This window comes from Pseudophryne corroboree, chromosome 6 (genome assembly GCF_028390025.1).
Source record: "Pseudophryne corroboree isolate aPseCor3 chromosome 6, aPseCor3.hap2, whole genome shotgun sequence".
Classification (NCBI taxonomy): Eukaryota; Metazoa; Chordata; class Amphibia; order Anura; family Myobatrachidae; genus Pseudophryne; species Pseudophryne corroboree.
This window is the reverse complement of record NC_086449.1, coordinates 476,445,043-476,460,602: the sequence shown is the minus strand read 5'-3', so window position 1 is coordinate 476,460,602 and position 15,560 is coordinate 476,445,043.

Genomic DNA, 15,560 nt, shown 5'->3' with positions numbered 1-15,560 from the left:
CTAGATGGGCCAGGTGTTTGTGTCGGCCACTTGGGTCGCTGAGCTTAGTCATCCAGCGACCTCGGTGCAAATTTTAGGACTAAAAATAATATTGTGAGGTGTGAGGTGTTCAGAATAGACTGAAAATGAGTGGAAATTATGGTTATTGAGGTTAATAATACTTTGGGATCAAAATGACCCCCAAATTCTATGATTTAAGCTGTTTTTTAGGGTTTTTTGAAAAAAACACCCGAATCCAAAACACACCCGAATCCGACAAAAAAAATTCGGTGAGGTTTTGCCAAAACGCGTTCGAACCCAAAACACGGCCGCGGAACCGAACCCAAAACCAAAACACAAAACCCGAAAAATTTCCGGTGCACATCTCTAGGAGGAATGCTAATGATGATGAATAGTGATGATAATGATGCACAGCAGCTGGCTGGGGGGAGTGATGAGTAATGAGGAGGAGAAATGCAGTGGAGTAGGAATGAGGAGGAGGGAGAATGAGGAGGATGAGCTCTACTGTGGCATAATTAGAGATGAGCGGGTTCGGTTCTCCGAGATCCGAACCCCCCCGAACTTCACCTATTTTACACGATTCCGAGGCAGCCTCGGATCTTCCCGCCTTGCTCGGTTAACCTGAACGCGCCTGAACGTCATCATCCCGCTGTCGGATTCTCGCGAGATTCATATTCTATATAAAGAGCCGCGCGTCGCTGCCATTTTCACTCGTGCATTGGAGATTGAACAGAGAGGACGTGGCTGCGTTCTCTCCCTGAAAAGCTCCGTAATCTGTGCTCAGTGTGCTGCAAATATCTGTGCTCAGTGTGCTACAAATATCTGTGCTCAGTGTGCTGAAAATATCTACGTTCTCTGCCTGAAAACGCTCCATATCTGTGCTCAGTGTGCTGCAAATATCTGTGCTCAGTGTGCTTTATTGTGGGGACTGGGGACCACCAGTATATAATTATACTTATACAGGTTGAGTCTCCCTTATCCAAAATGCTTGGGATCAGAGGTATTTTGGATATGGGATTTTTCCGTATTTTGGAATAATTGCATACCATAGTGAGATATCATGGTGATGGGACCTAAATCTAAGCACAGAATGCATTTATGTTTCATATACACCTTATACACACAGCCTGAAGGTCATTTTAGCCAATATTTTTTATCACTTTGTGCATTAGGCAAAGTGTGTGTACATTCACACAATTCATTTATGTTTCATATACACCTTATACACACAGCCTGAAGGTCATTTAATACAATATTTTTAATAACTTTGTGTATTAAACAAGGTTTGTGTACATTGAGACATCAAAAAACAAAGGTTTCACTATCTCACTCTCACTCAAAAAAGTCCGTATTTCGGAATATTCCGTATTTCGTAATATATGGATATGGGATACTCAACCTGTAGTAGTACAGTACAGTAGGCCATTGCTGTATCTTGCAGCTCTGTGTCACTGCAAGTATCCATTCCATATCTGTGCTGCATTTTTGTGAGCAGTATATATAGTATTACAGTGCAGCATTTTGGTGACCAAACAGTATATAGTTGTGTACAGTAGGCCATTGCTGTATCTTGCAGGTCTGTGTCACTGCAAGTATCCATTCAATATCTGTGCTGCATTTTTGTGAGCAGTATATATAGTATTGCAGTGCAGCATTTTGGTGACCCAACAGTATATAGTTGTGTACAGTAGACCATTGCTGTATCTTGCAGCTCTGTGTCACTACAAGTATCCATTCCATATCTGTGCTGCATTTTTGTGAGCAGTATATATAGTATTACAGTGCAGCATTTTGGTGACCCAACATTATATAGGGGGTCATTCCGAGTTGTTCGCTCGCTATCAGATTTTAGCAGCATTGCACACGCTAGGCCGCCGCCCTCTGGGGGTGTATCTTAGCTTAGCAGAATAGCGAACGAAAGATTAGCAGAATTACGAATAGAAAAATCTTAGCAGTTTCAGAGTAGCTCCAGACTTAAGGCCCGTACACATTGGTCGATATATCGGCCGGTCTCTTGAACGGCCGATATATCGCGGGACCGTCAGCCAGTGTGTACGGCCGATACGTCTGTGAACTCCATCGTTCACAGATGTATCGCGTCGGCCGCGCAGCACAGCCGACGGCCAATATATATACGACCGCCCGTACACATGCTGCGGCGGCCGGCGGTGATTGACAGCTGAACTGGGCGGGCGTGTGTACACGCCTGCCCAGTTCATGACGTCAGTCCCCGACGGATCGGCCAGTGTGTATGCACAGCACACTGCCCGATCCGTCCATAGATATATCTGCAGATCAATTGATCTGCAGATATATCTATTAGTGTGTACCCACCTTTACTCACAGATTGCAATCAGCTCAGGCCGTTTCGTTCCTGGTTTGATGTCACAAACACGCCCTGCGTTCGGCCAGCCACTTCCCCGTTTCTCCAGACATTCCCGCGTTTTTTCCTGGCACGCCTGCGTTTTTCCGCACACTCCCAGAAAACGGCCAGTTTCCGCCCAGAAACACCCACTTCCTGTCAATCACACTCTGATCACTTCAACGATGAAAAATCTTCATCCGGACGTGAGTAAATCTACTAAGTTTTGTGCTAAAATACTAACCGCATGCGCACTGCAGTGCATACCATGCGCATGCACATTTTTTGCCTTAATCGCTCCGTTGCGAAAATCGGAATGACCCCCATAGTTGTGTAAAGTAGCCCATTGCTGTATCTTGCAGCTCTGTGTCACTGCAAGTATCCATTCCATATATGTGCTGCATTTTTGTGAGCAGTATATATAGTATTACAGTGCAGCATTTTGGTGACCCAAAAGTATATAGTTGTATATAGTAGACCATTGCTGTATCTTGCAGCTCTGTGTCACTGCAAGAATCCATTCCATATCTGTGCTGCATTTTTGTGAGCAATATATATAGTATTAGAGTTCAGCATTTTGGTGACCCAACAGTATATAGTTGTGTACAGTAGGCCATTGCTGTATCTTGCAGCTCTGTGTCACTGCAAGTATCCATTCCATATCTGTGCTGCATTATTGTGAGCAGTATATAGTAGGACAGTGCAGAATATTGGTGACCTGCAGTATACATATATAGTACTGTACAGTAGGCCATTGCTCTATCGTGCAGCTCTGTGTCACTTCTAGTATCCTGATCAGTGCTCAATATCTGCTGCATTGTTGTGACCCGTATGTATACTGTACTGTGCGACTTGTGTTATACACCTGGTGATTATACATCCTGTAATCTGTACTGAGAGATGTGTGAGATACACCTGGGGATTATACACACTATATACTGTACTGTGTGATGTGTGAGATACACCTGGGGATTATACACCCTATATTATTATTATTATTATTATTATTATTATTATCCTTTATTTATATGGTGCCACAAGGGTTCTGCAGTGCCCAATTACAGAGTATATAAATAATCAAACAGGAAAACAGCAACTTACAGTTGATGACAGTATAGGACAGGTACAGGGTAAATACACATAGTTACATAAGCAGATGACACTGGAAAAAGTGTCAGGTGGCAGAAGACTGCTGGATGTGGTACAGTTGAAGATTATTAAAGTAAGACAAAGGATAAGCACATGAGGGAAGAGGGCCCTGCTCATGAGAGCTTACAATCTAAAGGGGAGGGGTAGACAGACATGGGTGACACAGATGGGGTACATAGAGTATGTGGAACAGAGGGTTAGGATGAGATTTGGCTGGGTTTGGTGAAGAAGTGGACCCCCAGAAGGCACAAGTCCATACTTAACATTGCAACATTTTACTGGGCTATGCAGGAAAAAATTTAAAATAGGGGAAAATAAAAATAAATAAATAAAAATCGATAACTTCTACCGCTTTCAAAAAGGTCAATGGAAGCTGAAATAATGGACAACTACCTCATGGAAGCCAGATACAGTATACCAAACAGTACTTAGCAGAGTTAGGAATGAGCAGAGGCGTATCTAGGGAAGGGCGAGTGGGGCACGTGCCCTGGGCACCTTGGCAGGCCCAGGATAGGGGGGCGCCGCCGGCGTCCAGGGCATCATGCCCCACTTGCCCCCGCACGCTGAAATGTGAGGGGAGGAGAGCGCAGCGTCTCTCCCTCCCCTCACCGCCGCTGCCAGCACTAACAGCGCTACCAGCAGCGCTGCTGTGTCCGGTCTCCGGCGTTAGCCAATCAGAGCTTGCGGACCGGCTCCTGATTGGCTGCCGGTCCGCAAGCTCTGATTGGCTAGCGAACCGGCGCCAGACAGCCGCCGGAGACCTGGAGCGGTGAGGGGAAGGAGAGGCGCTGCGCTGCACTCTCCTTCCCTCACATAGCAACATCAACAAGCGGCCGGTAAGTGACCGGGGGGGAAGGGGGGGGATTCCGGCGGCACAGTGGGGCATGTATCTGGCACCAAGTGGGGCCTGGCACTGTGGGGCATGTATCTGGCACTGTGGGGCATGTAACTGGCACTGTGGGGCAATGTATCTGGCACTGTGGGGCAATGTAACTGGCACTGTGGGGCAATGTATCTGGCACTGTGGGGCATGTAACTGGCACCAAATGGGGCAATGTAACTGGCACTGAGTGGGGCCTGGCACTGTGGGGCATGTATCTGGCACTGTGGGGCATGTAACTGGCACTGTGGGGCAATGTATCTGGCACTGTGGGGCATGTAACTGGCACTGTGGGGCATGCATCTGGCACTGTGGGGAATGCATCTGGCACTGTGGGGCATGTATCTGGCACTGTGGGGCAATGTATCTGGCACTGTGGGGCAATGTAACGGGCACTGTGGGGCAATGTATCCGGCACTGTGGGGCATGTATCCGGCACCGTGGGTCATTATATCCGGCACTGTGGGCAATGTAACTGGCACTGAGTGGGGCATGTATCTGGCACTGTGGGGCAATGTATCTGGCACTGTGGGGCAATGTATCTGGCACTTTGGGGCAATGTATCTGGCACTGTGGGGCATGTATCCGACACTGTGGGGCAATGTAACTGCCACTGAGTGGGGCAATGTATCTGGCACTGTGGAGCAATGTATCTGGCACTGTGGGGCATGTATCCGGCACTGTGGGGCATTGTATCCGGCACTGTGGGGCAATGTAACTTGCACTATGGGGCATGTATCTGGCACTGAGTGGGGCATGTATCTGGCACTGTGGGGCAATGTATCTGGCACTGTGGGGCATGTATCCGGCACTGTGGGGCAATGTAACTGGCACTGTGGGGCAATGTAACTGGCACTGTGGGGCAATGTAACTGGCACTGAGTGGGGCATGTATCCGGCACCGTGGGTCATTATATCCGGCACTGTGGGCAATGTAACTGGCACTGAGTGGGGCATGTATCTGGCACTGTGGGGCAATGTATCTGGCACTGTGGGGCAATGTATCTGGCACTTTGGGGCAATGTATCTGGCACTGTGGGGCATGTATCCGACACTGTGGGGCAATGTAACTGGCACTGAGTGGGGCAATGTATCTGACACTGTGGAGCAATGTATCTGGCACTGTGGGGCATGTATCCGGCACTGTGGGGCATTGTATCCGGCACTGTGGGGCAATGTAACTTGCACTATGGGGCATGTATCTGGCACTGAGTGGGGCATGTATCTGGCACTGTGGGGCAATGTATCTGGCACTGTGGGGCATGTATCCGGCACTGTGGGGCAATGTAACTGGCACTGTGGGGCAATGTAACTGGCACTGTGGGGCAATGTAACTGGCACTGAGTGGGGCATGTATCTGGCACTGTGGGCAATGTATCTGGCACTGTGGGGCAATGTATCCGGCACTGTGGGGCAATGTAACTGGCACTGTGGGGCATGTATCCGGCACTGTGGGGCAATGTAACTGGCACTGTGGGCCATTTTCAGTGACCACACCCCTTCTGGAGCATGCCAACACCCCTTCTGGAGTGTGGCCACACCCCTTCTGGAGTGTGACCACGCCCATTTTTCAATGCGTGCGCCTTCGGCGCGCGCACATGCTTCTTTTTGTCTGTTTTTTTGGGGGGGCGCCATTTTCCATCTTGCCCTGGGCTCCGAAAACCCTAGTTACGCCTCTGGGAATGAGTGCTTATGAAATACAGTAACATTTTGTCATAATATTTCAGAAACTGCATGGCTGGTCTCTTGCACTCTTTTGCTCTAATACACCACCTGCTTTAGGATTTATATTCAAAAACATTGTCTCCATAATCCCAAAAACGTCAGTCTTCTTGGAAAGTGGTTTGTTCTTTTGTAAGGGAAAGAGACCAAACGTTGTCAAACAACGGTTTCTCAATTTATTTTTCCTCCGGGAAGGAATTGTGGATTCGCAGGAATATCTGAGCATTTCTGTAATCAGAAAGCAGCGACTTTCTACAAATGTTTACGAATAATTCCAGTGATTTTGTCATTTTCTTCCAGTGATTTGAACCAATAATACCAATGATTAGAACGAATAATTCCAGTGATTTTGTCATTTTCTTCCAGTGATTTGGACCAATAATACCATTGATTAGAACGAATAATTCCAGTGATTTTGTCATTTTCTTCCAGTGATTTGGACCAATAATACCATTGATTAGAACAAATAATTCCTGTGATATTGAGGTGTTTGTGTCGCTTTGTTTGTGTCGCTTAGCTTAGCCATCCAGCGACCACAGTGCACCTCTTTTTCTCTTTTCTTTGCATCATGTGCTGTTTGGGGCCAATTTTTTGAAGTGCCATCCTGTCTGACACTGCAGTGCCACTCCTAGATGGGCCAGGTGTTTGTGCCGCCATCTTGGGACTTTGCTTAGTCATCCAGCGACCTCCGTGCAAATTTTAGGACTAAAAATAGTACTGTGAGGTGTGAGGTGTTCATAATAGACTGGAAATGAGTGGAAATTGTGGTTACTGAGGTTAATAATACTATAGGATCAAAATTACCCCCAAATTCTATGATTTAAGCTGTTTTTGAGGGGGTTTTGAAAAAAAACACCCGAATCCAAAACACACCCGAATCCGACAAAAAATTTCAGGGAGGTTTTGCCAAAACGCATCCGAATCCAAAACATGGCCGCGGAACCGAATCCAAAACCAAAACACAAAACCCGAAAAATTTCCGGTGCACATGAGTATAAGTGGCTCTACTGCACGGTGCAAAGTGTTTAAGGGCAGCGGTACTACTGTACAGTGTAATGTGTATAAGGTCTGGGCACTGGCATATCTATAATGTATGCAAAGTGTACTGTGCACATAGGCCCCAGGGTCCTACACCCATTTAATTATACTCACCTCTACAACGACCCAGAGCTGGCTGCAGAGCGCAAATATCACTAAGAAAAGGGCAGCCACAGCTGTTTTATGGTTATTCGCACATGCGCAAAAGACATGTCCCCGGAACGCGGCACTGGCACCATGTTCCTGGAGACCTACGCATGCGCTGTAGACTCTGCCAATGCCAGACTCTACTGCACCCCTAGAGAGGAGAGAGCTTAATCGGAGACTGCACACAGGCTCCTTCCTCTCTTAAAGCACCTCTGGGTCTGGGGTACTACTGTGCTGTGTTATGTGAATAATGGACACTACTGTGTGGTGTAAAGTGAATTGGTGCTATTCTGTGATCACGTCCTTTCGCACATGAAGTTACGGCCCCTTATTTTTGGTGTGTGTCTGCGGCACCAATTCTCTTTCTGGTACAGTACACCAAAATGTCTAGTTACAGCACTGTGTGACCTCATTTGTTACTCAGCTGGCGATGGTGCCACATTACCATATTAGTGCTATTGCTTTTGTTTCTATGTAAGCAGCAACAATAGCAGCTCCGTCCACATCTGAACTTGCCCACTAGTCTCCAGATTGTATCTTTATGTCCAAAGTGATAATTCCTCCAAATAATCAAGAAAGTAAAAAACAGTGTAATGTGTTTTAACATAGGTGGATCTATCTATCTATCTATCTATCTATCTATATACACACAAGGGCCAAGGCATATAACTATATACAATCCTGTTTATGCTGGAACTTACTTTTGGCAGCATATTGTGTTGTTTGATTCATCTAAAGAGAATCACAGCACAAGTTCGATTCTTGTAACTGGCAACCCTGCCGTCAGCAATACAACTGCACATTAGTTGATAGATTGTCCGTGAATACTTTTAACAACATTTATTTTTATTTTTTTAAACTGCAATAGTGAATATGAGCCTTGTCAGACACATACTGCTTGCTGCTAAATTGTATAAGACAACTTGCTGATACGGTCCTACAAGAATAGTGTGGCTGCATAACATAAAAGGTAAATAAACTGAATATTACATGTTGTTTTAGGCCTTTAACCTCAAAGGCCAAATCAGATCATTAACCACAGCTTGAAATATACTTTGTTCATACTCTTGTTTTTTCCTCCTGATATTGTGCTTTCAACTTCATACAGTTTGCACAATTACAGCACCCTGTGAAATGACATGTTACATGATAGCAGGAACACCCATTAAGAAACAAAACAAATGAAATAAACACATTTAGTGTGTATAAAATATTATTTGTTCCAAAATATACTTTAATGGTTTCAGACAGGTCTCCGTATATACTGTATCTCTTTTCCCAAGACAGTCCTGTTTTTTTTTCTACAACTAAACTTATTATATTATTCATTTTGCTAGAATTTAAACTTTTGGCGCACTTAGCTTAACAGAGTTAGTGATAAAATGCCACCAGTTATAGTATGGTATCTGATATGAGAAAAATGTGATGTCTTTCATAAGCTCTCAAAGGGGATGTAGTTATGTGACCAGTCAGGAGACCGCCAGTCACAATACCGACGGCAACATCCCGCCCCCCTCTAAATCCTGACAGTCGGCATGCCAAGTAGCAGGGACTATTTCCACTGGTGGGTGTCCACGACACCCATAGAGTGGGAATAGAACCTGGGCTTTTAGACCCGATAATTAGAATTTCTTATCATTGCTATTTGCAGCAATAAGAATTAACATTCCCCTGAATGTTCTTAAAATCATATGCAGTGACAGGAGCTCTGAAAGCAGCCCGTTCCTGCTGTGTGTAAAAGAAGTGAAATAATCGCAAATCAATACTATTATATCTTGTTTGGGAGCTGGGGCTGTTCTGCTCATGAGCAGTCTGCTGACTATGCATGCGCAGGGCCAATTCTGCAGAGAATTCCATACTCAATGTTTTCTCCAATCTGTAGCCCATAGTCTACAGCAGGACAACGCCATCTGAAGATGGTGTTAAGCTATCGGAGCTGAATTCCAAAATACTTTGCTTGTCATAGCTTGGTAAAAATGACAGCTCCACAGCCACCATAGAAACCTACGAGGGCTGCAGCTGCTGTCGGGCTTTCTGGCATCCTTAATATTTGCTGGTATCACCCCAAAACACCCATTTTCAGGAGATAATCCGTAAATTTTCAATGATAAATAAGCCCTAAAATGTCATTATGTTTTCATATTATCAGCTAAACAAAAGATTTGGGGATTACCTAGACTCTTTAGCCATCATCTAGAGCAGGGGTGTCAAATTTGCGGCCCCTGCCGCATTCTTTTGTGGCCTGCGGGCAGGGGTAGGGCAGGGGTCCTTTTGCGGTCTGACCGCCTTGCTTGCAGAGAGGACAGAAGAGTGCAGAGCGTGCCTCTCCTGCTCCTCAGTCTGGTCTTCATCGCCGGTATCTTAAATCAGGCGCCAGTTCGTGAGCTAATCAGAGCTTGCGGGCCGGAAGCCAGTCAGGAGCTCCCGAACCAGCGCCTGGTTTAAGATACCCGCGCCGCCCCCGGAGACCAGACTAAGGTGATGGAGAGGCACATGCACACACAGCCAGGCAGCAGATCCCAGGCAGCAGCGGCGGTGAGCACATTGGGGGCATATGTTATCTGGCACTGTGGGGGCCTATGTTATCTGGCACTGTGGGGGCATTTTATCTAGCACTGTTGGGGCATATGTTATCTGGCACTGTGGGGGCATATGTTATCTGGCACTATGTGGGGATATATGTGTATCTGGCACAGTGTGGTTATATATGTGTATCTGGTACAGTGTGGGCATATGTGTATCTGGCACTGTGGGGCATATGTGTATCTGGCACTTTTAGGGGCATATGTGTATCTGGCACTATTGGGGGCATATGTGTGTCTGGTACTGCACTACTGAGGACATATTTGTATCTGGCCCCCATGTGTGTATCACACACCCATCTTTTTGGTGTGTGCACAAAGTACCACTAAGATATTTTTCCTACTGCACCACTGCATTAAAGTAAATGTTTTCTTCACGATACTTGACATCTCTTTGTTTATACTTTATTGTTGGTTTTTCTAGAAAAAAAAAAAAACTTTAAAAATTGCATATAAGACTGTTTCTTTTTCTTGCGGCCCACACAAGACTTAGACCTTGAATATTCGGCCCAGTTGGGATTTTGAGTTTGACATGCCTGATCTAGAGGGTACACTTCTCCAGCTTCCATTTGCTTTTTTTGACCACATAGAACAACCGCAGTCCCATGTGAGGCTTAGGGGTCTATTTGGACCCAAACGCAGCTACGCATCTGTATGCAGCGGCTGCATTCAGAGAGTCTGCTCACGTGCATCGGCCGCAGTGCACGTGTGACCCTTCACCTTGCGGATGCATCCTGGAAGGATACCTCCACTAGGTGATTGATAATGGTGGCAACCAAGGGGCATCAACTTGGAGCTTCACGGGTGTGACAGGTGAAATGTGGGCATGTCAGGAGAATTTCGGGGTAGCTGCATGACATCACATTCAGCCAATATGAGGAAAAAAGTGGCACCAGACTGCCTGCTGGCAGAGGTCAACCTCTAATCGCTGCGTTTGCAATTACATTGTGAACGGATCGTGGGACGGTGCCACACAAATGCTGGGTGGTTTTGTCTGTGCTAGGTGGCCCCCAGCATGTGAGTAGATGGACGCAATATCTGCATCCATCTTTGAATAACCCCCTTAATTCCTAAAAATGTTTTCTTACTTCAGTATAAAAATATATTGATTAACAGGGAATTTTAAATGAATAACTTAAAATAGTTTCAGTAGGGTCTAATTACTTTTTAATCGCTAAAATCTACAGTGGGCTGCATGGTGAATAGGTGAAAATTCAAAAGGCAAAAAGCATAATAAGCCTCATTAAAATAGTGTGTATTATGGAACACAATAAAATCATTTAAAATAATTAGGAGGTATGAAAAAAGGCTATTACCCAAACAGGTTGAGTATAAAATCCTGGGTCCCGACAGTCAGTAGATCGACAGCAGTATTCCATCAGACAGAATCCCAACGGATCCCAGTAGGATTCCTAACTCTACCCCTGATCCCAGCCTCACGTTAACCTCCCCATCCCCCTGCTGCTTAACCCTAACCCTCCACCTAGTTCACCTTACCTTAACCCCAGTACATGCCTCTGGGATATTTTGGGATTCTGTTCATCGGGATTATGCTGTCAGTCTTCTGACTGACGGGATCCTGACCGCTGCCCACACAAACAGATGAATAATGCTATAAAACAATAACTATGATTTTTCTGGTGATGAACAGAGAACGTAAGAGAGTCCAACCAACCTTTAAATAGTGTAAGGCCAACCAAAGTGTATGAGACCAGCCTATAAAAAATTATGTGAACTTACTACGAAGGGAGTGGTGGCACATATTAATGAATGCACGACTAGTGAGTGCAGTGGTGTATTAAAAGAGGCGGGCCATGTGCAGTCTTCATCTGAGTCCCCTCTCTATCTAGCAGCACAGTAGTTTCTAAGCACTAGGGTCACTAGGAGACCCTAGCACTGTGCGACAAACTAGTGTGCACGTGCAGGAATCTGAGAAAATGGCACGTCGACCATTATCCCAGTGATTTCCAATTGTGCATGCAAGAAACACTGGGAAAATGCCCGCCACTCCATTTTCATGAAGACTTGTGCAGCACAGCTGACTCCGATGCTGGACTCTAGAGGGGTAAGTATTAATGAAATGGGTGTGCGGTGTGGGGCCCATGTTCACCACACACCTTGCACCAATTATAGATACGCCACTGAGCAAGTCAGAGCACCAAGTCTCTGATTGGCTGATGCACGGAAAATACTCTCCAATTTGGCTTATCCTATCAGCTCACTTAAACTCTTTTTAATAACCACAAGGGGGATACATGCACCAAGATTAGTTGCACATGTCTTAAGATACTGTATGTGCAAGTAAAAATATAGGTTTTAGGCCACAGTTTCTCTTGTAATATATTTCATACCTTCAGTTGACAAAATTACAGTGTGTTCTATCTCATGCCCTCTGAGAATAATCAGCATGACAATCACTGTTCAGCAAAATTTACACTTTTGGACTTATGTAAGTCAGCATACACTACCCATTTATAACAAACAGTATTTGAATGGATAACATTTGCTTTGAATTTTTAAGTAAGCTTTTAAATCTAGAATACTTTCACCATGTGAAGCAACATGAATGTGTTTTAGAAATACAATAATTAGTGGACATAAACAAACAATGGACATTTATATGGAGATATTTAGTGTACACAGGAAACAGAAATATTTTACAAGTAATAAAAGTAAATCTCTGGTGATGACTTACAGGTAGTTTCAAATAGGAACAGCTATGTAAGGTCATCTATTGGCTTATAGAATTTGTACAGTACTGCAAGATGCTCATTTCTTTTGTATATTTTAAGGCAATCCACCTTCTTAAGCAAGAACAACTTCCAAATTTAACAAAACTAGGTCACCTAGGTGAAGCAATCTTTTCCGTGATTCTTTAAACAAGGAATGGAACAATGACTATAAAGGCACAGAAAATGGTGCAAACATTCAAAGGAAAACTGACACGTGGTAATCAGACAAATGCCTTCTCATAAAATGTAATATAAAGGTATCAAAATGATTATTGTTCAAGACAGCAGTGCAATGTTGAGTCTAAAGTAAAATATCCCTCTCAAAATGTATACAGTATATCAAATGCTAGAGTATATATACACACACACACACACACATATATATATATATATATGTATACTGTATGTACACATATATGTACATGTTATTATATATATATATATATATATATATATATCTACTAGAGAGGAGCGGGTTCAGATCTCTGAGATACGAGCCCACCCGAACTTACCCAATCACGATCACATCTGCACTCAGATCGCTAGCTAAGACGGATGGGTGATGTTTGCGGGTTGCCTTATTATTAAAACACCAATTATGCCACCACCAAGAGTTGGGCTGGGTGATGCCACAGAAATGTATACCTTGAATCAGTAGCTTATGGCCTTAAGAGGTCATGAGCTTTAAGAAACAAACAGTATCAGAACTGAAAATTAGGTTTTAATTTTAAGTAATCCCTTCAAAGCTTATGGTAACAAAAAGTTACAAAGATTATAATAAGTATTAAAAGTTTACATGCAGTAAGTTACGGCAAGAGCGTTGCCAACTTTTACCATGCGCCTTAGCAGTCGTTGTCCAGCAGGAATTAAATTTCATGAACCGTCTTATTGCAAAGGTGGCATCCTATCACAGTACTGTGCTTGAAGTCACTGAGCTCTTCAGAAAGACCCATTTTGTATCACAAATGTTTGTAAAGGTAAACTGTATTGAAATACCTGAATTCAATAATTAACAGGTGTTGCCAAATACCTTTGTCCATATAGTGTGTATATATATATATATATATATATATATAAAAAATGTTATTTTCTTCTAGATATGTAGTAAAAACTTCCTCTGAGAAAGCAAAGGGTGTATACTGAGGATATATGTAATATATATATCACTCTTGGGTGTGCGGTCACACTCTAATATACGACCATGATGTGTTTACTGTATATCAGAGAACAACCACACGCCCAAGAGTGGTATATCTCTTATAAAATGGCCCATGTTGTGACAAAACAGTTCTACATGGAGAGGATGTAGGTAGGGTGAAATAGATAAAGAACAGGAGGAAAAAGTAGTTCCGAATAGGATGTTTAATTGGAATTATTCTTAATGAATTAACAGGTAGCTGAAAACCAGTGTAAGTGAATAAAACATATGAATATTCAAAATAGGCTATTTAAACAGTTGAGCATTAATGAGTACTGTCACTTTAAGAGTTCTTCATTTTGCTGAACAGTGAACTGTACTGGCAGGAAATGCTTTACAGTGCCAATAACTGCTGAACTTTAAAGTAGGAGTGTAACAGTAGTAATTTGAAGCGGTTATTCAAAGGGGTTGAGTTCGAAGCTGATTTTATTTGTAGTAGGCATTGAACTGCAGATTACCACAAATGGGTAACTCGCGTTTCCACAGTGGGAGATGTGCAATCATTGGGAAATAATGCACAATCATCTGATTTACTGTGTCCAATCATGTTAGTGGGATTTCTGTTATTTTAACACACCATTACTGTAGATAGATGTCATGCTTGGCTTAAGTTGGGGTTCCAACAACTGAGTTTTGACTGAAGCAACAGCTGCCTGTGTACACTGAAACTTGAATAATGAGAATGAAAGACACTGAATTAGAGAACTGAAGACTGATTTGTGACTTGGAAAATGAGGCTGAAGAACACTGTCTTTGAAGAATTGAAGACTGTGATTAGTGATTTGAAAAACAAGGCTGAAGAACACCGACTTTGAAGAACTGAAGACTGGGATTAGTGATTTGAAGAATGAAGCTGAAGAACACTGATTGTGAAGAACTAAAGACTGTGATAAGTGATTTGAAGAACAAAGCTGAAGAACACAGATTTTAAAGAACTGAAGACTGTGATTAGTGATTTGAAGAACAAGGCTGAAGAAGTCTGAATTTGAAGAACAGAAGACTGTGTTTTGTGACTTGGAAGATGAGGCTGAAGAACACTAACTTTGAAGCACTGACTTCTGCGAAGGTCACTGTTAGCGCCCGGAATTCCTCTATGGCTTGGTGTCCCTGTGAGCGCTCCATGAGAAGAGGCGGACTGTAGACAATGGGACTGCTGCAGCAATAGATAACCACTGGACGGTAGCTAACCAGAACCATGGTACCTGGAGCAACCTGGGAGCACAGAGCTAGAGCATCTTACACAAGTAAGCAATTTGAAGCACTGGCCCCCTTACTCTGAACCAGCCCCTTTTTGTAAGGGAAGCCTGCCAAGCCTGCCCTGGATTGGCTGGACACACAGTGGGATCTCCATAGGCTCAGCTTGGTCTCCAACATGGCGGCCCCCAGCACAGAGGACACACACAGAACCAGCATGCATCTCACCAGGCTCCCAGCCTCAGCCTCCCAGAAGCCATGCACCACTGCCAGAGGCACCTGCCACAACAGCTCCCTGCCGCAGCACTCAACTCCACAGACTCTGGTCCCCAGCCTCCGGTTGTCAAGTGGACACATCGGAGGTCAGCGCTGCAGCAGCACCCAGATGCCGCAGCCCTGCCACCAATCGAGATGGCACACCCGGGACCCCGGGATGGAGGTAAGGCTCCAGTCACTGACAGTAGATAGATAGATAGATAGATAGATAGATAGATACAGTAGATAGATAGAGAGATAGATACCAATGTAGCCATGCTCATCTTTGCTGTGATGCAACA